The 23,449-nt window shown below is 33.5% G+C and overlaps 1 long non-coding RNA gene across 1 annotated transcript in view; it reads right to left on the bottom strand.

Moving 5' to 3' along the window:
- Positions 1 to 3,914: 3,914 nt before the first annotated feature.
- LOC138716311 (uncharacterized) overlaps positions 3,915 to 23,449 on the bottom strand; it is a 417,126-nt gene continuing 397,591 nt past the window's right edge. Inside the window, exon 4 of the long non-coding RNA XR_011336634.1 lies at positions 3,915 to 4,006. This is a non-coding gene — a long non-coding RNA (uncharacterized lncRNA). The remainder of the gene's footprint in view (positions 4,007 to 23,449) is intronic.

The raw sequence follows: 23,449 nt of genomic DNA, 5'->3' as shown, positions 1-23,449 counted from the left end.
GTTATCATCGGTTGCGTACGGTAACATTCCACAACACAAATCAAATGCTCCGTGTCCATGTTGACCGTCGAAGTTAATGTCAACAAATACGTAAGTAATCGTCTTAACCCTCTCCCCCATATCCCGACAGTAAGAAAAAAAACTCACTTCAGTACGTGTTTCCAAACAGTTGACATTCTTGCCACTACTGGCGTTACCGTACGTATCGGTAAGTAATCTTCAGAATGAACGCCGTACTTGCTAGGTAACTTCTCTCGCATTTAGGTAATACGCCTTTGCGGAAGTGTAGGAAGATTGAATTCTCTAGGCTCATCGGCTAGCCACATGACGGCATACAGCGAGCCATGACACACTTTGAACTGAACACCCAGTAGAGCTCAGTATTTGAACCAGTGAACCACAAGAAGGTCTACGAGCGAGAGGAGAGTGCATATTAGCGGGTAGCGGCTAAAGAGTTGACGCGTTCTGGAAAAAGGAAACAATTCACTGATTTCTTTCGTGAAAAATATCGTCTGCTAGATAAAAATCGGCAACATGTTCTTGATGACAATTCAGCAAAACTAATCTTGCAGACTACGAGTTAACTGTCGCTATGACAACCGGCAATCAGCTCGCGTGTCGTTCAAATTTTCCGCTGTTACTGTGCTGTTAATTTATGCGATCCATAATGCCGTGGTGATAACCTTAAGGTGCTGAACGAACTGTGCATCTTAAGCCCCTATGTGGTGACAGTTTCGAATGTAGGCGGTAATATGTTGCTCCTGGTTTATTGATTTAAAAAACTGAAAGCAAGTACAGCGACTGTGAACATCACGACAGCCACCTACATAATATATTATACAGGGTGATCCGTCAGTAATGTCATTAATTTCAAGGGGTTATTCTTTAAGATATTTCAAACAAAAAATTTAATGCAATTTTGGTCGATTTGCTTCCTTTTCGAGAAAATAATTATTTTATATGAAACATTTCATAGCTTGTTTTTGAGAAAGCCATTGATTTAATTCCTGATATGCTCAGCCAATTTAAAAGAGCAGTGTATCATGATACTACATGATTTTAGTTTTGTCCTTTGAATGTGCAGAAATTTGACCTGAACAAATGTAACTTTTCCTTCTGCAAAAATTTTTTTTCAACTTGACTAAGATGTTTCCTGTAATCCATAATCATTTTCTGTGTTACTTCCATGTCCCTGGACAAGCACATTTCCTTGGTACTTTTCTTGAACAATCTTCACTACTACTGTTTTCCATTTTCTCACAAAATCACTATAAACCACAACAAAAAGTCTCTCTCACTTTCTAAGATACCAAATCAGCGACCGAAAACACACAGCGCTCCAAGCAATAACATAAAGAAACAAGTAGTTCTGAGCTTTAGACAGACATACAGACAGACAGAGATAGATAGATAGATAGATAGATAGATAGATAGATAGATAGATAGATAGATAGATAGATAGATAGATAGATAGATAGATAGATAGATAGATAGATAGATAGATAGATAGATAGATAGATAGATAGATAGATAGATAGATAGATAGATAGATAGATAGATAGATAGATAGATAGATAGATAGATAGATAGATAGATAGATAGATTTATTCGTTCCATAATATTCTTACATTTGCTTTTTAGCATAGAATAAATAATATGTCCAATTCTTACCTTTAAGATATAAAATGCAAATATGAAATATGTACAGAATTAATACCTTAATAACAATAATATTTTATACAATGCAATATGTTTACCGTTTAATAGTATTAAAATATGTACACAGTACTGTGAAATGTCAAGAATTCATCTACAGAATATAAAGTGAGAGATATTAAGTAATTTTTTTTTAGTTTTACCTTAAATAACACAGGGTTTTGGCTATGATTCGTAGGGTGCTATTCATAGACATTTCGCTAGCCCGCGCTACGAGCGTGCTAAACTAGCCAGGGCTAACGACTGGTTATTTGTACAGGATTCATATCATACCATATCGCTAACACTGGTTTATGAATACGAAAAATGTTAGTTCGCTGATCATCCACCAGAAGCCCGCGCTAAGAATGTCTATGAATACGGCCCTAAATGTGTTCAGGAAGACTATTGAACATTTTTATCGCCATGTAACGTACTCCCCTTTGATAGCATGATAAATTTGATGATGGCGTATGAAAATCATTCTTTCTGCGGGTATTTATACTATGTATGGCTGAATTAGTTGGAAAATTTTTGTTATTACATGAAGAAATTTATTAAAGGGTATATGTACTGATTTGTTAAGGTCAGAATTTCTAATTTTTTTTAAATAATCTACATTATTCTCTAGCCTTTGCTCCAACTATTATTCAAATGGCTCTTTTCTGTAATAAGAATATACTTTTACTATCTGCAGAATTTCCCCAAAATATTATTCCGTAGGACATGATGGAATGAAAATAGGCAAAATATATTGTTTTTAAGATACTGCTGTTTAGAAATTGTTTTGCAACACATGCGCGCTTCAGTGCTGGTAGTTAAATGAGCAGCAAAAGAACACAGGTATCCGACATTGTGTTCTTTTGCTACTCACTATTTCTAAAGGCATACAAAGAAAGGACTTGTGATGTGAAATTTAAGCTGTTTTGCGTCTTATTTGGTGCATAGACATGCAAGGAACACAATTCTGTGTTTAACTCAATTTTGCCGAAAATTGAATTTGTGCTATTTTGGATCTCGCGGCTTCAAATCTTTTGATTATTATTTTTTTAAATTTGAGAAACAACATTCTTAATCATGCCAGGGTATGAGTTACAATTATCTGGCAATCCCAAATCTGCATAAAACAAGAGGGAGAATTTTGTTTCCCAAACGTCCTGTGGAAATGGTGCTCAGGTAGGTGGGATCGTCCCATAAGTCCAGTATTCACCGTTCCAAACGTCCTATGGAAATGGTGCTCAGGTAGGTGGGATCGTCCCATAAGTCCAGTATTCACCGTCCCAAACGTCCTATGGAAATGGTGCTCAGGTAGGTGGGATCGTCCCATAATTCCAGTATTCACCGTCCCAAACGTCCTATGGAAATGGTGCTCAGGTACGTGGGATCGTCCCATAAGTCCAGTATTCACCGTCTCAAACGTCCTATGGAAATGGTGCTCAGGTAGGTGGGAACGTCCCATAAGTCCAGTATTCACCGTCCCAAACGTTCTATGGAAATGGTTCTCAGGTAGGTGGGATCGTCCCATAAGTCCAGTATTCACCGTCCCAAACGTCCTATGGAAATAGTGCTCAGGTAGGTGGGATCGTCGCATATGTCCAGTATTCACCGTTCCAAACGTCCTACAGAAATCGTCCCAAACGGTACGCATTTAGATGGGATCGTCCCAAACCTCCAATTCTGCTCTAAATCTCGGAGATTACGGTGTCAATACAAGAGAGCGAAAGTTGTGAGCTAATTATGGCTGACTAGAGCATTATGCTTGAAAGTTGGTATGACTGTAATTTAGCTACAAACTGATGACAACAAGCCTACAGCAGCCACCTGTTTCCGATGTGGCCTGTCCCTTGGACCAATAATATAGGCCTTTCATATATATTCTTCCTTCATAAGATGTGTCTGTGGACAATACTTGAAGATAGTGTCATTGTTAGAGAAACAATTAGAAATTTATTATTGTATACCATTACGTATGAAGTTCATTAGTAATGGGAGAAAAGACAGATTTTGTAACTTTTCAAAGTGTTCAAGGTTTCGTTATTCCACAGTGATATTTATATTGCAGGATGCAACAGAAAGTCACGAAGCACGTTGTTCACTACACGTGCTCTTCACGCCTTTAATAAAAGTCGATTGGCAGTATTGTTCACAGCTTTTCGCTCGGCAAATATTCAAGGCTAACATCAAGGCAATTATTCGACAAAACTTCAGATTCTCACCTCTTTATTGACATCCAGTCGTAATTCAGTAAACAAACGGCCAGAGGATCGATCCCCAGTAGAGTCTGCAAGATGTTTTGTCCAGTGGATGTCCTCTGTAAGAAAAATTAAATTCTATGTAGAGGCAAATCAAAGCATGGAATGAACAAGCACGCAGGCTTATTTGTCATAGGCATTCCTGCAGCTATGATACTGTGGCAAGGATGTTTTTACAAAATCTGTATTACTGATTTATTTGCTGACGATGAAGTCGTATTGTTATGCACTGAAGATGATTTAGAAATCACAACAACATTATTAGAGTTACGAAAGAGACTCATACTTGATCGTATTATGTTTCACGCTTGTTACAACAACAATTAAGTTTCTTTATCATGTTGCTAATAATATGAGTTTGTAGTTTATTTCTATAAAGTATTATTCAAGATAAATAAATGAATGAATGAAAGAACAAGTAGATGAATAAATAAATAAATAAATAAATAAATAAATAAATAAATAAATAAATAAATAAATAAATAAATAAATAAATAAATAAATAAATAAATAAATAAATAAACAAATAAATATTAAATAAATATTTAAATTAATGTATAAGTAATAAATAAATATATGTATAAATAAGTAAATAAATAAATAAATTAATAAATAAGTAAATGAATAAGTAAAGAAATAAATGAGTAAATAAATAAGTCAATAAATAAATAAATAAATAAGTAAATGAATAAGTAAAGAAATAAATGAGAAAATAAATAAGCACATAAATAAATAGTTAAATAAATAAGCAAATGATTAAATGAATGAATGAATGAATAAATAAGTAAATAAATGTATAAGTAAATAAATAAGTAATGAATATATGAATAAGTAAATGAATGAATGACTAAATAAATAAATGAGTAAATAAATAAGTCAATAAATAAAATAAATAAATAGTCAAGCAAGTAAATAAATAAATAAATAAATAAATAAATAAATAAATAAATAAATAAATAAATAAATAAATAAATAAATAAATAAATAAATAAGTAAATAAATAGGAAAATGAATGAATGAATAAGTAAATAAATAGGCAAATGAATGAATGAATAAGTAAATAAATAAATAATAAATATATGAATAAGTAAATAAGTACATGAATAAATAAATAATTAAATGAAATAGGTAAAATATTTGAACATGTAATAAATTAAGTAGGTTAACTTCGTTCTCTTAATTGCATATATAAATTATTCTTCATACTCTCAAAAGCAAGTTTTTTTTACTTCATAATTTATATGGTTGAAATACATGTAAAGTATGTAGTAATTATTAAAAAAATGTAAAAATCACATAAAACAGCTATAGTCTACTTTATATTGGTAGAAAGTCTAACGTTATTTTGTATTTAGAAAAGTCGGTATTTGGAAATGATATAGGCATATTACGAAACAAATTTCTAATTTTATGATGACGTGGTATTTGAAAACGTTGTAGAGGACGAAAAAGCGAATATTATACAATTGTTTCGAAAAACTATCTTACTTTTGTAAAGTGTTTTCCAACGAGTCTGTCTTTTTTATGGCGCCATGTAGGCCTTCTTATATCTTTCCAATTTTTCGAAACGTGAAAATTCATGTTATTTTACACTTGCTTATTTAACGACGCAGTATCAACTACTAAGTTATTTAGCGTCGATAAGATTGGTGTTAGCGAGATGGTATTTGGCAAGAAGAGGCCTAGAATTCGCCATAGATTACCTGACATTCGCCTTATTGTTGGAGAAAACCCAACCAGGTATTCACCCCGATTGGGAATCGAACGAGCGCAACCCCCGATCAACAAACGCGCTACCGCCTGAGCTACGCCGGTGGCTGAAAAATCATGTTCATTTGCCATTTATAAAACAATATTTTGTAAGAATTTCATAAAATATATGATTCCAATGCGTGTGTACATAAAGAAACATAAATGCGTGGTTATTCTCATTTTGTCACTATGAAGATTAGTTGAACTTCTCCAGACATCGGTAGGGAATTCCTGTTATAAAGACTTCAGCATCACTGCACTCTTGAATGAAATGAGTGTCATAAAATAACAATAATTTCTTTGGATTGTCATGAACTTCAGAGAAAGCCATATGTTTTCTTTAGTGTTATCTACAGTAATATGTCGACATCATAAATATCTGCTAATGTAACGATGTTTCGAGAAACAGTTATAAAAGAATTTTAATATCGTTTGCTGGTTGTCGGTACTAAAAAACCCGCTTTACAAGTTTGTAATTTCCCAATGGGTCTGTTAGAATGCAGCGGGTTTGGACTCGAAATAGACAAACTGGTGATCCGAAATACCGTTACTTCTTAGGAACCTGCAAATAAATACAATCATGTCGTAACTTATTAGTTACTGTTGCACATATGTTGATAATACAATGTCATATCCTTGTCAAGTCTGTGATTGACATTTATGTGTGGTATTTGTTAGGACCTTGTCGATCAACACAGTTGGTATCCGTAGAATAGTGGCATATTTCTGTGGCAACTGACGGATATTATCTGTCATTAATGCAAACAAATATGAAGAATAAAAATAACATGCATGAATTGTTGCTTATTAAATGTGTTTGTAGTTTGTATATTTTAACCTTATTCTCCGGCTTTAAAATTCCGGTCCTGTAAGTGTGAAACCTTCTTGGTTACCATGAATACCATTCTACAGAAGTTTCCTATATAGCCTATTAGAAGATTTCACGAAAGATAGATAAAGCCTATTAGAAGATTTCACGAAAGATAGATAATGACTTACTAGTTACCAATCTTTACAGTTACTAGTTTCTTAATTTTATTATTCGGTTTTCCGAAAGCTTTGTTCGTTTGCTAATCAATTGTTAACTGACGAAGTATTTTACAAATGAGGACTTAGTTCTATTAGATTTAGGTAGATGGAACCAAATACCAAATACCTTACTATAATAATACCGGACAGCTGTATACTAGTAGCATTGGTGTGAGTGCGAAATATCGCGGACCTGACATCTAGCGGAGTGGGGTGGAATTACGTCCACATATACAAATATTAACATAGCGGGATTCGGACTATTGTTTAAAACGTGAGTTACTAATTGTGGAATAATATATGAAACACTTAAGAAATGTTGATTATTTTTTTTATTTTTTTAGTAGGTTATTTTACGACGCTTTATCAACATCTTAGGTTATTTAACGTCTGAATGAGATGAAGGTGATAATGCCGGTGAAATGAGTCCGGGGTCCAACACCGAAAGTTACGTAGCATTTGCTCATACTGGGTTGAGGGAAAACCCCGGAAAAAACCTCAACCAGGTAACTTGCCCCGACCGGGAATCGAACCCGGGCCACCTGGTTTCTCGGCTAGACATGCTAACCGTTACTCCACAGGTGTGGACATGTTGATTAATATTTTAATATAAAATTATTATCTTATACCAAAGATGCATATTATGAGAAATATTACATACTTTATATTACTTTCCTTAATTAATTGTTACATACTTTTTCTTTGGTTTAGTGAGACAAAATCAATTCTGACAGTAAATGTGAAACCTTCTTGATTACCATGATTACCATTCTACAGAAGTTTCCTATATATTAGAAGATTTCACGAAAGACGAGATAATAATAATAATAATAATAATAATAATAATAATAATAATAATAATAATAATAATAATAATAATAATAATATTTATTAAACACAATGTGTACATTGTTACATTTTAGTCAAAAGTTGCCTTCTTTTGCGTAGAACGTTAGTGTCTCAGTCCTTGCTTGGCAGGCGAGTATATGGTATTGACTGCAGCTGTGCCCGCAGAGGGTGCAGATGCACTGCTCTGAGGCCGAGTGGTATCCTCGTTTGGCACAGATCCTATAATGACTTACTAGTTACCAATCTTTACAGTTACTAGTTTCTTAATTTTATTATTCGGTTTTCCGAAAGCTTTGTTCGTTTGATAAAGAATTGTTAACTGACTAAGGATTTTATAAATGAGGATGTAGTTATATTAGATTTAGGTAGACGGAACTAGTGATGCATGACGTTAATTCGGGACTCCAGAGTCCGTGGATTAACACAATCTTATGCACAAAATAAAAGTTGCATAAAATCTAAAATCTATTAGTACTTGGTCAGTTGTCTCAAAGATAACTCTTTGCTTAGGTCTAATACGTGATAAGTTATATTGTATCTTTGTTATCAAATTCGTGACTGTAACTTTATTCAGGGAAAAACACTCCAGGAACTCATCGCTATATTTTGCAAAGAAATTAACATATTTCTGTACACTATTGGCCTATATTAATGTTCTCTACAATATCGAATACTTCAACTGAAGATGATAAATTTATTTTTAAGACTTATAATATTGCTATGTTATAATAATTACCATTGTTGCCGACTATAGTAATGTTGCTAGATGTTTCCATTATTAGGTATCTAGTAGGCTTTGAAAACAACTGAAAACTGAAGGACAAATCATTCTTTTGATAGTTCTGTGCATGCAAGAAGATTTATGGATTTCGTATCCCCTAAACATCGAGAGATTAAGTTAGTATGTGATAGAAGGAATCATCGCGCTTTTTGAACGTTCGAGAAACTCATAAAACAAACTCATTATATATTTTAATGAATATTTAAATATTGTTCGAGAAAGCGGCCATAAAATTCATTGCATTATATTATTTGTTTTATTAACTATATTTTATTCTACGCGGGAAATAATCTATTAAATTTAATATTATGCAGTTTTCATTTCTTTTAGATAAATTCAATCACGCTTCGTGCTCCAGAATTTATGGGCAACATGAAAACCTCTTGTGATTTTACCTATGGAAATGCTTTAACACTAAAAAAAAAAGATAGTTCATAATTATAACATAACCTAAGAAACGTTCTACAAGATATTAACGTACACAACCCATTAATAGTATATTATGCAAGGAGTCTAGAATGGTAGTAATTAAGACACGAGTATGTTTATGAAAGGAGCTTAAGCTCGTTTCATAATTTTTATACGAGCGCCTTAATTACCATTGTAGGCAAGATGTATACGCCTATTTTTGTTCGACCATAATAAATTAAATGTCTAAGTTTTGAGTTTTTACAAATATCTTAACTCAGGTCTTTTCAGCGTGTTCCCGAGTAGTGCAACAGATGGCAGGCATAGAGCACTTTTGGCAGACTCTGACTTTTGCGTGTATGCCGTATTTATTGACTTTTGTAGACCTTTGGTTTGACGATTTTAACCTCAAAACAACACATATTAGAACATAGGAAATGAACTCAATTTATTATTATTTTAAATAGGCCTTATATGTTGTTGATTGTGTAGTTTGTGCCTGCCATTTTGGACTGCTCCTTTTAAGGCTTGTACGTTGTTGTGCGTACGATATTAATCGATATCGCATATGCTTAGTTGGAAATCGATAGTTGGAGTAACATAATGAAAAACGGACTTTAATGTATGTCATTAAGGTACAGTTTCGTCACATGTAATGAGCGTTTTATAGTATGATCAAGCAAGAAAAATCAAGTAAGCTACTTTCTTCTCTTTTCAAAATATTTTCTTAGTTTCACTTGCAGTATTTTTGAAAGGTTGCAAACGTATTTGTATTACTATGAAGTACCGAAGTACATAATAATATTTTCGTGTAGAAATTCTGCATTACCATATGGTGTCGGTGCCGGAGAGAATTTTTCTTCGTTCTACCTATTCTTCACATTATTTATATTGTTATATACACTCACAGTCTTACTAATAAACCGTGTATAGTTTTTATACGAGACTTATGCAGAGTTGAGACAGAAAACGTTACTAATAAACCGTGAATAAGCTATGGACGTATAAACAGGCTGTAACTATACAATGGGAATTGCTTTGCGGTAGTTATATACACGAAACCCCTTGTTTAAGTGTTGTATATAGTGAAAAAATGGCCGCCCCTTTAACAGCTGTTCGTATCGACTGTCATTTTATGATGATGTTTACCTTGTAACCACAGAAGAACAAATCAAAGATTATAGAATTATTAGAATAATATTGCTGTAGCTTGTACTCTTTGACCAAAATGTAGTGTGGTAATCGATTAGAGCTAGTTGTACTATCGATATGTCAACACGCCACACTAGAGCGCTCTACCGGATCCAGTAGAGAACCTCTGATATTCTATTACCTTTCGTAACGAAGTAATGACGAAACTATGACGTAGCTGTGTAACAGTTATACTGTTATACACGACGTATGTAGTGATTATTAGTAAGGAATTTACACACGACTTATAAACGAGCTACTCATTGTATAAGTATAAGACAGTTAAACGTCTGTATGTAGAGTTTTTATTAGTAAGACCGTCAATCTTACTAATAAACCGTGTATAGTTTTTATACTAGACTTATGCAGAGTTGAGACAGAAAACGTTACTAATAAACCATGCATAAGTGGTGGACGTATAAACAGCCTGTAACTATACAATGGGAATTGCTTTGTAGTAGTTAAATACACGAAACCCCTTGTTTAAGTGATGTATATATATAGAGAAAAAATGGCCGCCCCTCTAACAGCTGTTCGTATTGACTCTCATTTTATGATGATGGTTGCCTAGTAACCAAAGAAGAACAAACCAAAGGGCACAGAATAATAAGAATAATATTGCTGTAGCTTGTACTCTTTGACCAAAATATAGTATGGTTATCGAACAGAGCCATTTGTACTATCGATACTTAATACGGCACACTAGAGCACTCTGTCGGATGCAATAGAGAACCTCAGATATTCTATTATCTCTCGTAAGGAAGTAATGACGAAACTATGACGTAGCTGTGTAACAGTTGTACTGTTATACACGATGTATGTAGTGATTATTAGTAAGGAATTTACACACGACTTATAAACGAGCTACTCATTGGATAAGTATAAGACAGTTAAACATCTGTATATAGAGTTTTTATTAGTAAGACCGATTATGTTTAGCTTACTATCCTTTATTAACTATAGCGACATCAAAAAAATTTCCTTGCATTTTTATTGTACCTTGTTTTTTTGACTATACCATGCAGGTTTTGCTTAATCTTAAGTTTTAGTTGCCATGGTAATATTTTACACTGCATCAGGACATAGTTAAAAATGCAAGGAAATAGTACTATGCGTTACAAGAGAGGTATGTTGACGTTTTCATGTTCGAGGAAAAGTTTGAAAAAGCGAAACGTAGTTGAGCTTTTTTAATTTCCGAGAACATGAAAACAAACATACCGCTCGTGTATCGTACATTATTTTGTGCGAAGATCGTTTATTACATACCTGAAAGACAAATTTCTAATTAGTTGCAATGAAATCTCCATGTTGGTTTCTGCTTAATAACGGCAACTTCGGAAATCCAAAATATCTTTCTTCAATATTGTTGCTATAAAATGTTTTCTGTGTTTACTATACTACAGCAGGCCGTGATATACGTCTGTCTTTGTTTTCCCCCAGTCTATAAATGCGAACTTAAAACAAACGGTAAGGTTATGTAATGATTTATTTTTCATTTTAATATTTTAACAATATTATTTATATAACATATTGCAGTAATAACATCGGCATCTGGAATCATGTTGATTTTTTCACGGCTTCCTTAATGTTACTTGTATCAGGAATGCAATACGTTTCGTGGAGTAGTAGACTTCACTTAATTTTTGCAAATATTTAAAAACAATAATTAACAGTGCAATTTAGGTGAAATTGCAGTGGTAAGTTTCCAATTTATACTTATTACTATGTTAAACGTCTCTAAAAATAATATGTTAAAAGCCTAAAGCAGTAAAATGAATGTCGCGCTTAAGCGGTAAGAAGAGGGAAATTGTTATGTGTGTTACGTTGGGAATACTGAATGTGGTATTTCACACTTACCGCGTATTGGTTCTGTGCGGAAAACAAGCAAATCCGCACGATCTCGCACAAAAATCAATATGTCACTTAAGCGGTAAGAAGAGGGAAATTGTTATGTGTGTTAGGTTGGGAATATGAATGTGGAATTTTACACTTTCCGCGGATTGGTTTTGTGCGGAAAACAAGCAAATACGCACGATCTCGCACAAAGATCAATATGTCACTTAAGCGGTAAGAAGAGGGAAATTGTTATGTGTGTTACGTTGGGAATACTGAATGTGGTATTTCACACTTACCGCGTATTGGTTCTGTGCGGAAAACAAGCAAATACGCACGATCTCGCACAAAAATCAATATGTCACTTAAGCGGTAAGAAGAGGGAAATTGTTATGTGTGTTAGGTTGGGAATACTGAATGTGGTATTTCACACTTACCGTGTATTGGTTCTGTGCGGAAAACAAGCAAATACGCACGATCTCGCACAAAAATCAATATGTCACTTAAGCGGTAAGAAGAGGGAAATTGTTATGTGTGTTAGGTTGGGAATACTGAATGTGGAATTTTACACTTTCCGCGGATTGGTTTTGTGCGGAAACTAAGTTAATACGCACGATCTCGCACAAAAGTTTTTGATGTCACTTTACAACCATAAGAAACAGATTTCTATACTTTTTGCACCTGAGCTACGACATTGAACCTTCATTCAATGCTGAAAACGTGAAGAAAAGGTCCGTCCATGAATTTGATCTTGGATTTCCCAGGACTAGTTTCCGATGCGGAAACAGCTTCCTGTCCCGATGAATTGCTTGTTAACACGGCATAGCCTGGCCATCGGCGCCGCTGTCTTAGGGTCTGCGATTCAGTTCCCCGTTCTGCGCAATTGCAGCCTTGTAACGGATGTCATAAATTATATAACTTGAAGAATTAGCACCGTCTTTTATTGCACCGTCTTCCCGTCTTTCTGTAGGAAGGAGTTCTCAAGTTCAGACAGTTTCAACGTCTTGATTATCTTGTAAAACTATGTCCTAAGCAAGATTCACTTCTTTTTCTTTAAAACAACAGTCTTATAGCCTACTTCATCAGATGTAGATATTAATTTATTATTGAATTTAACTTAACTACCATTAATTTTATAACATTTTCCACCAACACCGATCAATAAACAATTGACGCACTAATTTGGTAATGAGTGAATATGCTCAGTCAATTTAAGAGAACAATGTATTATGAAAATAAACGATTGAAAAAAGAATTAGTTTTGTCCTTTAAATGTGCAGAAATTTGATCCGAACAAATGTAACTTTTAGTTCTGAAAAATAATGTTAAAGTGTTACATTTGTTTCGGATCAAATTTCTGCACATTTAAGGGGAGAGGATGGTATTTTTTGGTGAAAAATGAGTAAATTAAAAAAAAAAACTTTAAAATACTCTGTGAAATGTGTGGAATGCATAGCAAGAAATTTTGTGGGTATTTGTGCCCTTATCGGATGTTGAGTCGCCATTTTTAAACTTCCTGTGTTATGGATTTTTAAATCACTCTCCCACTTTTATTGTTGTTTCCGGTAAATTAAATAAAAAAAATTCTTTAAAATACCCTTTGATATGTGTGGAATACATTGCACAACATTTTGTGGGTATTTGTGCCCTTACCGGATATTGAGACGTCATTTTTCAACTTCCTGCGTTATGGATTTTTGAATCACACGCCCGCTTTATCGGTTTCCAGTAACTTCATTTTTTTTGCTACATTGCCAGACAAAAATGTATATGATTTCTGAACTATAAAAGATACATCCATGACATTTAGAACTCACATTCTTTAGACTATTAGGAAACATTTCTCTGTAACAGAATTTTGTTAATTGATTTTATTTTAAAAATACGTCCGTTTGTTTGCAAGAAAGGAAATAAGAAAATTGTTATTAAATTTTAATTATTTATTTTACAAACGTGGGGACTAATATTAAAATTCTGTTACAGACAGTTTGTAGAACATGCTTTTACAAATGCATTGCAAAAAACTGTTTGAATCTATCTTTAAAAACGGTTTAGATATATCGGTTTTAGTACAATCCTGCATTAGGTTTTTTTTTTTTTCAAATTTGGGCCCCCAAATATTTTTTTTTCAAAATATTTTTACTTGGTTGAGTTGCCACAGCTATGAGCTCTCTACATACAAAAAATTAATATTTTACATCAAATAGGAAAAAAGTTAAAAAAATAACATCCTCTCCCCTTAAAGAACAAAACTGAAATTCTTTCAATTATATTTTATTATCATAATACACTGCTCTCTTAAATTGACTGATCATATTGGGAATTAAATCAATGGTTTTCCCAAAACACGCTACGAAATGTTTAATATAAAACAATTATCTCGAAAAGGAAGAAAAAACGATCAAAATTATATTAAGCTTTTTTGTTTGAAATATTTAAAAGAATAACCCTCTGTAAATAATAACAACTAAAAATCTAAGGATTTTCGGACATATGTTTAGGGGAGAGTCGGGTAGTATCGGACATCGGGTAATATCGGACAGTGAGTTTCTTTCATCTACCTCACGATGATAGTACCTGATTGACATGGTTACGTTTCTGTGATGTCGCATAGAGAAACGTAACCATGTCGTTCAGGTACTACCATATGGTGGTAGATGAAAGAAAGGCACTGTCCGATATTACCCGATGTCCGATACTACCCGCTTTTCCCCTATATAAACTTTTTTTCTTGTTTTTGTGTGAGGAACACGCCCCAAAGTTTGTCAACAGTCGCAAAAATATTTCCTTTCCATAAAAATATTCCTTTCTGAATACCAGGTTTGATGTGTCTGAGTTTTTTTTATCAGTAACAGTGAAAAATAAAAAAATAGTTCTTTCATAAAAAATTCAATTCAATTTTCTCGGAAAATGCTACGTGATGGCGCAATTTTGATTTTAAATTCAGATTTAGTGTACACATATTAGTAATATTCATCTATTTTTATTTCGGAGCAAAACAAAAAGTAAAAATTTGTTGTTCAGTGTAACTCAAATTCAAATTTATTTACAATTTACATTTGAAATGAATACATGTGAATAGATACCCGAAATGAGCATATGCTCGTGCTCGGGTACAGTCCAGTAGTCTACAAAAAATTTACAGGGATCAAATAATGATGCTGAAGATAGAAACAATAATAATAATAATAATAATAATAATAATAATAATAATAATAATAATAATAATAATAATAATAATAATAATAATAAAATAATCGTGACATAAATGATACAAGGATTGTAATACAAAATAATTCATTAATAAAAATAATATTAATAATAATGATGATGATAATAATAATAGTAATAATAATAATAATAATAATAGTGATAAAACAAAAATATTTACAATAATAAAATAAATACTAAGACGGATAAAATAAAATATAAAACCACTAGCGAGAGTTAACACAACTTAAATAAGCATATAATAACCGGAAAAAAATGACGAACTCGAAAATCAACAGAAAAGTTCGTTGTATCGCAGACGACAGCAACCGCCGTATTGACATTGTGTTATGCATTAATGGTAGTAGGGGGGAGCCGAAAGTCTACGTAACTGCCGTTCTCTTCGAATCTTCTCGTACAATCATGGGAAGTTAATGCTGCAAAAACAAAATGTCTACGAGTCAAACTGTTCATCATTACCAGGATAAATACAAATAATACTGAAATATATTAATCAAGTTTCAGTTATAGATCTCCCCTTTTGTGCAAGAGGTATCGTATCAAAATATTTTATGAATGGTGGGGAAAATATAAATTTCAAGAACTCTCTAGTGACAAGAGATAGTGACAAGTACAATCAAGTGTATCTGTGGCGATGCTAAGAAATCATTTATTGGAGATATACATTGTTATTAATTAATAAAATGATCTATTTATATTTATTACAATGTTTTAAATGTTATAGGTTACATGCATCAGATAAATACAATAAAAATTAGTACCATATAATGCTAGTAACAATAAAAAAATAAACAGGCAGGGTTTGGAATTGAACGGGTTACATCAGCTTCTTGTCTATGCGGATGACGTGAATTTGTTAGGAGAAAATACACAAACGATTAGGGAAAACACGGAAATTTTACTTGAAGCAAGTAGAGCGATCGGTTTGGAAGTAAATGCCGAAAAGACAAAGTATATGATTATGTCTCGTGACCAGAATATTGTACGAAATGGAAATATAAAAATTGGAGATTTATCCTTCGAAGAGGTGGAAAAATTCAAATATCTTGGAGCAACAGTAACAAATATAAATGACACTCGGGAGGAAATTAAACGCAGAATAAATATGGGAAATGCGTGTTATTATTCCGTTGAAAAGCTCTTATCATCCAGTCTGCTGTCCAAAAATCTGAAAGTTAGAATTTATAAAACAGTTATATTACCGGTTGTTCTGTATGGTTGTGAAACTTGGACTCTCACTCTGAGAGAGGAATAACTTATAGGTTCAGGGTGTTTGAGAATAAGGTGCTTAGGAAAATATTTGGGGCTAAGCGGGATGAAGTTACAGGAGAATGGAGAAAGTTACACAACACAGAACTGCACGCATTGTATTCTTCACCTGACATAATTAGGAACATTAAATCCAGACGTTTGAGATGGGCAGGGCATGTAGCACGCATGGGCGAATCCAGAAATGCATATAGAGTGTTAGTTGGGAGACCGGAGGGAAAAAGACCTTTAGGGAGGCCGAGACGTAGATGGGAGGATAATATTAAAATGGATTTGAGGGAGGTGGGGTATGATGATAGAGACTGGATTAATCTTGCACAGGATAGGGACCGCTGGCGGGCTTATGTGAGGACGGCAATGAACCTTCGGGTTCCTTAAAAGCCATTTGTAAGTAAGTAAGTAAGTAACAATAAAAAAATAAATATTGTGAAACATCCTGTATATACGGTGAACAATGAGCCCATGCAGGCCTAATGCAAAGACCCGTCCCGCGTCCAGCACTTAAAAGGCCAACGCAAGCCAATATCAGGCATTGCTGCTGTTGTATTCCACGTCACTGGACGTGAGGAAAGCAAGGTGCTTTTTTTTTTTCTTTCCAGATTTGCGGCAGTGTTAGGCACGGCTTATTTGACTTGCAAATTCACACAACTTTAACAAATAAATATGTGACGTAGCATGAGGAAAAGGCTACAGTGAGATAGAGATCTTTCCTGAACTCAACAAGAATACCTAAACACTTGAGGTCAAGTTCTTTCTTTATCCCGATAAGGTCAGTCACATGGATAGCTCAATTAATAGTCCGTTTCCATAGATACGGACGTCTATGTTACACATTCACGCACACAGAATGTGTCTATACATAATACATGCATAAATACACAATACATATTGTGAACCGTAAGTAATGTTATTAATTTCAGCGGATTATTTCTTGAGATATTGCAAACAAAAAAAAGATTAATACAATTTTGCTCGTTTTTATTTCTTCTTGGAATTAAAAATTGTTTTATGTGAAATATTTCAGAGCATGTTTTGGGAAAGCCATTGATTTAATTTATAATATGCTCAATCAATTTAAGAGAACAGTGTATTATGATAATATATTCCATTTTGAATCTTGGGTACAATACTTTTAACACTTGAATATAATTAATTGATTAACTAGTGGAATGACTCGTGTTAATTATGTAAGTTTGTGCGGCTTACAGCTGTTTCAGTGCTTCACGCACCATCCTCAGAGCCTACTAGATCATGGCGTCATCTCGAACTTCTCTGCCTGTTATGTGGGTGTGTTTGATTGTTGAAAGGTGTTGAAGAGTGGAGTCAAATAGTGTGTGTGTACTGAAATTGATCTGTGTGTTGAGAATTTGATCAGGGTGTGTTTTAGTATGTTTGTATATTTCGTATTGTTCTAGTGTGTTGAGTTTTTGGTTTTTGGGTTATATGTATAGGATTTCCATGTCTGTATTTATGTTATTGTATGTATGGTTAGCATTGGTTATGTGATCGGCGTATGTAGATGTATTGTGTCCTCTGATTATTGCTTTAATGTGTTCTTTGTAGCGTGTTTGGAATGATCTGCCTGTCTGTCCTATGTAGAACTTATCGCAACTATTACACGTGAGTTTGTATACACCTGTGTGGTCGTATTTATTTGTTTGTGTTTTTTGTGTGTTGAGATGTCTTTGTAGTGTGTTTTCTGTTCTGTATGTTATGTTGTATTTCTGCTTTCTGAATGAAGATGCGATCTTATGTGTGCTTTTGTTTTCGTATGTTAATGTGATGTATTTCTTGTGTTCATACACAACACATCTAACCACCCCATTCAACAAAAACATGCTGCATTCAGGACAATGGTACACAGATTACTCAACATACCCATGAGCCAACAACACTACAATGAAGAAGTGAACACAATCAAATACATAGCACAAGAAAACGGATACAATCCAAACATAATAGACAACATCATAAGTAATACAAAACAAAAACTTAACAAACACAAAAACACGCAAAACACAACACAAACACAAGAACGCACAAATCTTACATAATTAACACGAGTAAGTCAACTAGTGAATCAATTAATGATAACATATTATTGAAAGAATTTTAGTTTTGTCCTTTAAATGTGCATAAATTTGATCCGAACAAATTTAACATTGCGAAATACCTTTGTTGAATGAAAAATTACATTTTGTTCGGTTCAAGTAATTAAGTTTTCATTAAATATGGTTATAATTACTTTTTAATTTTAATGAATTCCAAACACACTCATAATCAAAATATTAATTTAATCAAACAATTAGGCTAATTCAGAATTTTTTCTCTACAAAAAACTATAAGGATCCCTTCAGATGAGACCACTCATAGTGGCGCTGCTAAATTTTTGTAGAGAATTTTTCAGTCTTCCAGTGAAAATGGGCGTAGAAGGAGATATAGGCCTAGTTTTGGCAAATATGCTCATATGGAGAAACAATACTTACTTACAACTGGCTTTTAAGGAATCTGGAGGTTCATTGCCGCCCACACATAAGCCCGCCATCTATCCCAATACTGTACAAGATTAATCCACTCTCTATCATTATATCACATGTCCCTTAAAATACATTTTAATACTATCCTCCCATCTACGTCTCGGCCTCTCCAAAGGTCTTTTTCCCTCCGGTCTCCCAACTAACACTCTATATGCATTTCTGGATTCGCCCATACGTACTACATGCCCTGCCCATCTCTACGTCTGGATTTTATGTTTCTAATTATGTCAGGTGAAAAATACAGTGCGTGCAGTTCTGCGTTGTGTAACTTTCTTCATTCTCCTGTAACTTCATCCCTCTTAGCCCCAAATATTTTCTTAAGAACCTTATTCTCAAACATCCTTAATCTCTGTTCCTCTCTCAAAGTGAGAGTCCAAGTTTCACAACCATACAAAACAACCTGTAATAGAACTGTTTTATAAATTCTAACTTTCAGATTTTTTGACAGCAGGCCAGATGACAAAAGCTTCTCAACCGAATAATAACAGGCATTTCCCACATTTATTCTGCGTTAATTTCCTCCCGAGTATCATTTATATTTGTTACTGTTGCTCCAACATATTTGAATTTTTCCACCTCTTCGAAGAATAAATCTCCAATTTTTATGTTTCCATTTCGTACAATATTCTGGTTACGAGACATAATCACATACTTTGTCTTTTCGGGATTTACTTCAAAACCTATCGCTTTACTTGCTTCAAGTAAAATTTCCGTGTTTTCCCTAATCATTTGTGGATTTTGCTCCTAACATATTCACGTCATCCTCATAGATAAGAAGCTGATGTAACCCGTTCAATTCCAAACCCTCTCTGTTATCCTGAACTTTCCTAATGGCATATACTAGAGCGAAGTTAAAAAGTAAAGGTGATAGTGCATCTGCCTGCTTTAGCCCGCAGTGAATTGGAAAAGTATCAGATAGAAACTGACCTATACGGACTCTACTGTAAGTTTCACTGAAACACATTTTAATTAGTCGAACTAGTTTCTTGGGAATACCAAATTCAATAAGAATATTATATAAAACTTCTCTCTTAACCGAGTCATATGCCTTTTTGAAATCTATGAATAACTGATGTACTGTAACCTTATACTCCCATTTTTTCTCCAATATCTGTCGAATACAAAAAAATCTGATCAATAGTCGATCTATTACGCCTAAAATCGCACTATATAATACGGAGAAATAGAAGACGTAAACATGGAAGAAGAATCTGGGTTCATCCATAAGTTTGGAAAGACAGAATCGAGGATTATTCCATACCTTGTTTGATGATTTATACCAGGGCGATACAAAATATTAATTCAAAATTACGCAATTGAGGAACGATAGGGCATAAAACATTGAAGAATTCAAAATTAAATATAATAGGCACCAAACATGAAACCAATCATAGCACGTAAGAGTAAATCAACCAATATACTAGAAATAGGTGTCTGCAGGGTAATGCAAAGTCAAAGGCCGTGGTGTAATTGAACCCAGGTTCGAACCTGGGATCAGCTAATTTTTCATCTATTTGTTAATATTTTATTTAGTACATTATTTTAGATGCGTTATTTTATTTTAACGTGAAATAAAGGGGATTTTACTACATAAATAATATATCCGTAATTCGCACTAGTCCAACAATTTAGTAGTCTATGGTGCAGTAGAGCATCGATTATCCGAATACCGATCAACCGAAACATAGGTTAAGCAAAAGAGTTTCAGCCGGAAAATTCAAATTTGCGCGCGCGCCATGTAGAAGTTTCGCTAGCGCGTTTGTGAGATTTAGCGGCAAAAAAAAAAAAAAAAAAAAAAAAAAAGAGAGTCTCAGCTCTGAGGAAAAAAAAATGGACTTCTTTTACTAAACTGTAGGCTATTTTAATGACCATTCTGAATTTGTCAAATTAGGCTAGTCTGTTCTCTGTGTTATTTGTAAGAAGTGTGATACAAAATATATACTTTAAGTACAGTTTTGTGTTTAATATCAGTGTTTCTTTGTTTAATACTGCTATGACACCGGTACAGTTTTTTTTGTAAATGATCGGTTATCCGAAAAATCAGTTATCCGAACACCCTCGTCCCCCATTGTTTCGGATAATCGATGCTCTACTGTATTATTATTATTATTGTTATTGTTGTTATTATTATTATTGTTATTAATATAATAATAATAATAATTATTATTATTATTATTATTATTGTTATTCCACCCTTTCATTTTCAAATACAATTACTTTTATCTCATTATGCTATGTAGTTTAGTCATCCATTTTATCCTGTTCATTCATTGTCATTATTGTCGTTGTATTATAATCTTGTAGGCTATATCTTTGTAATACTATTTTATATGATTCCATTCTTCATTTATGATTCCATTATTTCACTTGTAATTATCATTTTAATTAATTGCCATTAATTTAATTATTCCTTTGTACTTTTATTGTAAATTATTGCTAATGTTTTTGATATATTGTTTGTGCTGAACTGTAATTGGCCTCTGGCTGTTGTACAGCACATTAAATATAAGTAAATAAATAAATAAATAAATAAAAATAATAATAATAATAATAATAATAATAATAATAATAATTATTATTATCGTCATTGTATATTAGTCTGTCGTGGCATATTTTTCTAATTAAGCCTGTACACTGTCGTAACGGTGTTGTAGAGAATTGGTGACTCAACAGTCGTCCGTTAGCAGCGCTACTGACGCGAGTTCGCAGCGCCACTAACGCGCCACTAAACTTGCCTCGTCTGAAGGTACAGTAATGACATTTTCTTGTATAATAATCAGGGGAGCTAATATAACAAATATAAATTTTAACATTGAAATCCCTATAGTGCGTGTTCCAAGTCACCACCCGCAAAAAGCGCTCGAAGGGCTACAGTGAGCCTAATTAATGTATTGATTCGTCCCAGGTCCGGCCCTTGAAAGCCAAGCCAAACAGCTGCAGTACATTAAATAGTAAGGACGAGACATCTCATTTCAATGTGCGTACATCTAACGCTAAGGTCGGAGGACGCCATTTCACGCTCTAGCACTCGAGGCCAATCAGTGACACCGAGGCAGTGTGAATCCATGTTATCGGATGTGTAAACAACCAGTATTTCTGAACTAACACGCGCTTCAGTGCGATGAGGACCTGTAGAAACCAGCGTATAGATAATTATACAGTATGGACACTTCGCGTCGGTACCTTTGATATAGCAGGACTGATTTCAATGACCTTCAAACCAGTTTGAGCGTGAGATTCTGCTTTCTTCCAGGAGTTGGCACTGACATCACACCAGCTAGCAGTCGATACAGCGGAAATATAACACATATAATTTATATATTTAGGTATATTATGTACTCAAATAAAATAAATTGGATAGATGAAATAATAAATCCGTCATTATCTGTAATGTGTAGACTCTAGAGTTCCTTTATAATGAGAGCTGAGACGTTGACCCCAACAACAATTAAAATATGTAATGATCTGATAGCGCTGAAAATGGAAAAACAAAACTCCTATGAGAAGTAAAACCATGTGCCTATATATTGCATACAAATACTAAACGAAATTGATACATAATTTTATAATGTATTATATTATTATATAGACTAATATAATTTATTATATATAATATATTAAAAAATATTATTACAATTAGTTTGTCACTGAGAAATAAGGAAAAGCTGTCAACTTGAATTTACTTGAAGCAAAGCGTTACTGGATTATGCAATAAGGTAGGCGATGTTTGGATCCTGTGTCTCAACTCTATGCTCAATTATTATCTTAGAGTGTGCTAGACTACACTAACCTCTAGCGCTTGAAACTGAAACTAAACGTCGGCACACAGAGAAACAAAATCGGAAAATTCGTTCAGTGTCCATTCTATATAATCCCTATTCGTTGTAAGAACTATTTGACACCACGAAGAGCACTTGTATTTTATAATAATGAAGACTTTGTAAGTGTTCGGTTTTGGGATCTATGTTTGTTAGAAACTGTTTTACTAGCGTCAACGAATGCCTGCATTTATTGGGTAAGTTATACAAAGTGAACTGTGAATAATGTTGTTCATTTTAAGGTGTTATTCTTTGAGATATTTCAAACAAAAAAGTTTCGCACAATTTTGCTCGCTCTTCCTTCATTTTCGAGATAAAAATATTTTTATATGAAATATTTCATTGGGTATTTTGGGAAAGCCATTAATTTAATTCCGAATATGCTCAGTCAATTTACGAGAGCAGTGTATTACGATGACTATTACACTCTTACTACGTCATACTACTTTTGACCAATAAAACGGTACGAAAGGACGTATTTCAACCAATCATGGCTGCTTATCGCACAATTTTATCGCGTCCCTAGCATTTGTTTAATTTTATCGCGTCCCTAGCATTTGTTTAATTTTATCGCGTCCCTAGCATTTGTTTCTTTGTTTGCCAACATTTGAAACTGCGCTGGTCTGGACGTAAAAAAAAAATATATATAAAATTACAAACCACTCCAGTCGATGCACAGCAGTTTCAAATATGACTCGCATTGGCATTCAAGAATAAGAATTAATAAAAATCACTGATCATACCTATGCATCTTCTGAAATCCGATTTACAAATAAATGAAGAGCACCATTCGGAAATCCTGAA

Source organism: Periplaneta americana, chromosome 16, assembly GCF_040183065.1.
Source record: "Periplaneta americana isolate PAMFEO1 chromosome 16, P.americana_PAMFEO1_priV1, whole genome shotgun sequence".
NCBI lineage: Eukaryota > Metazoa > Arthropoda > Insecta > Blattodea > Blattidae > Periplaneta > Periplaneta americana.
The sequence above is the reverse complement of the archived record's forward strand: the minus strand, read 5'-3'. Positions and strand labels throughout refer to the sequence as shown.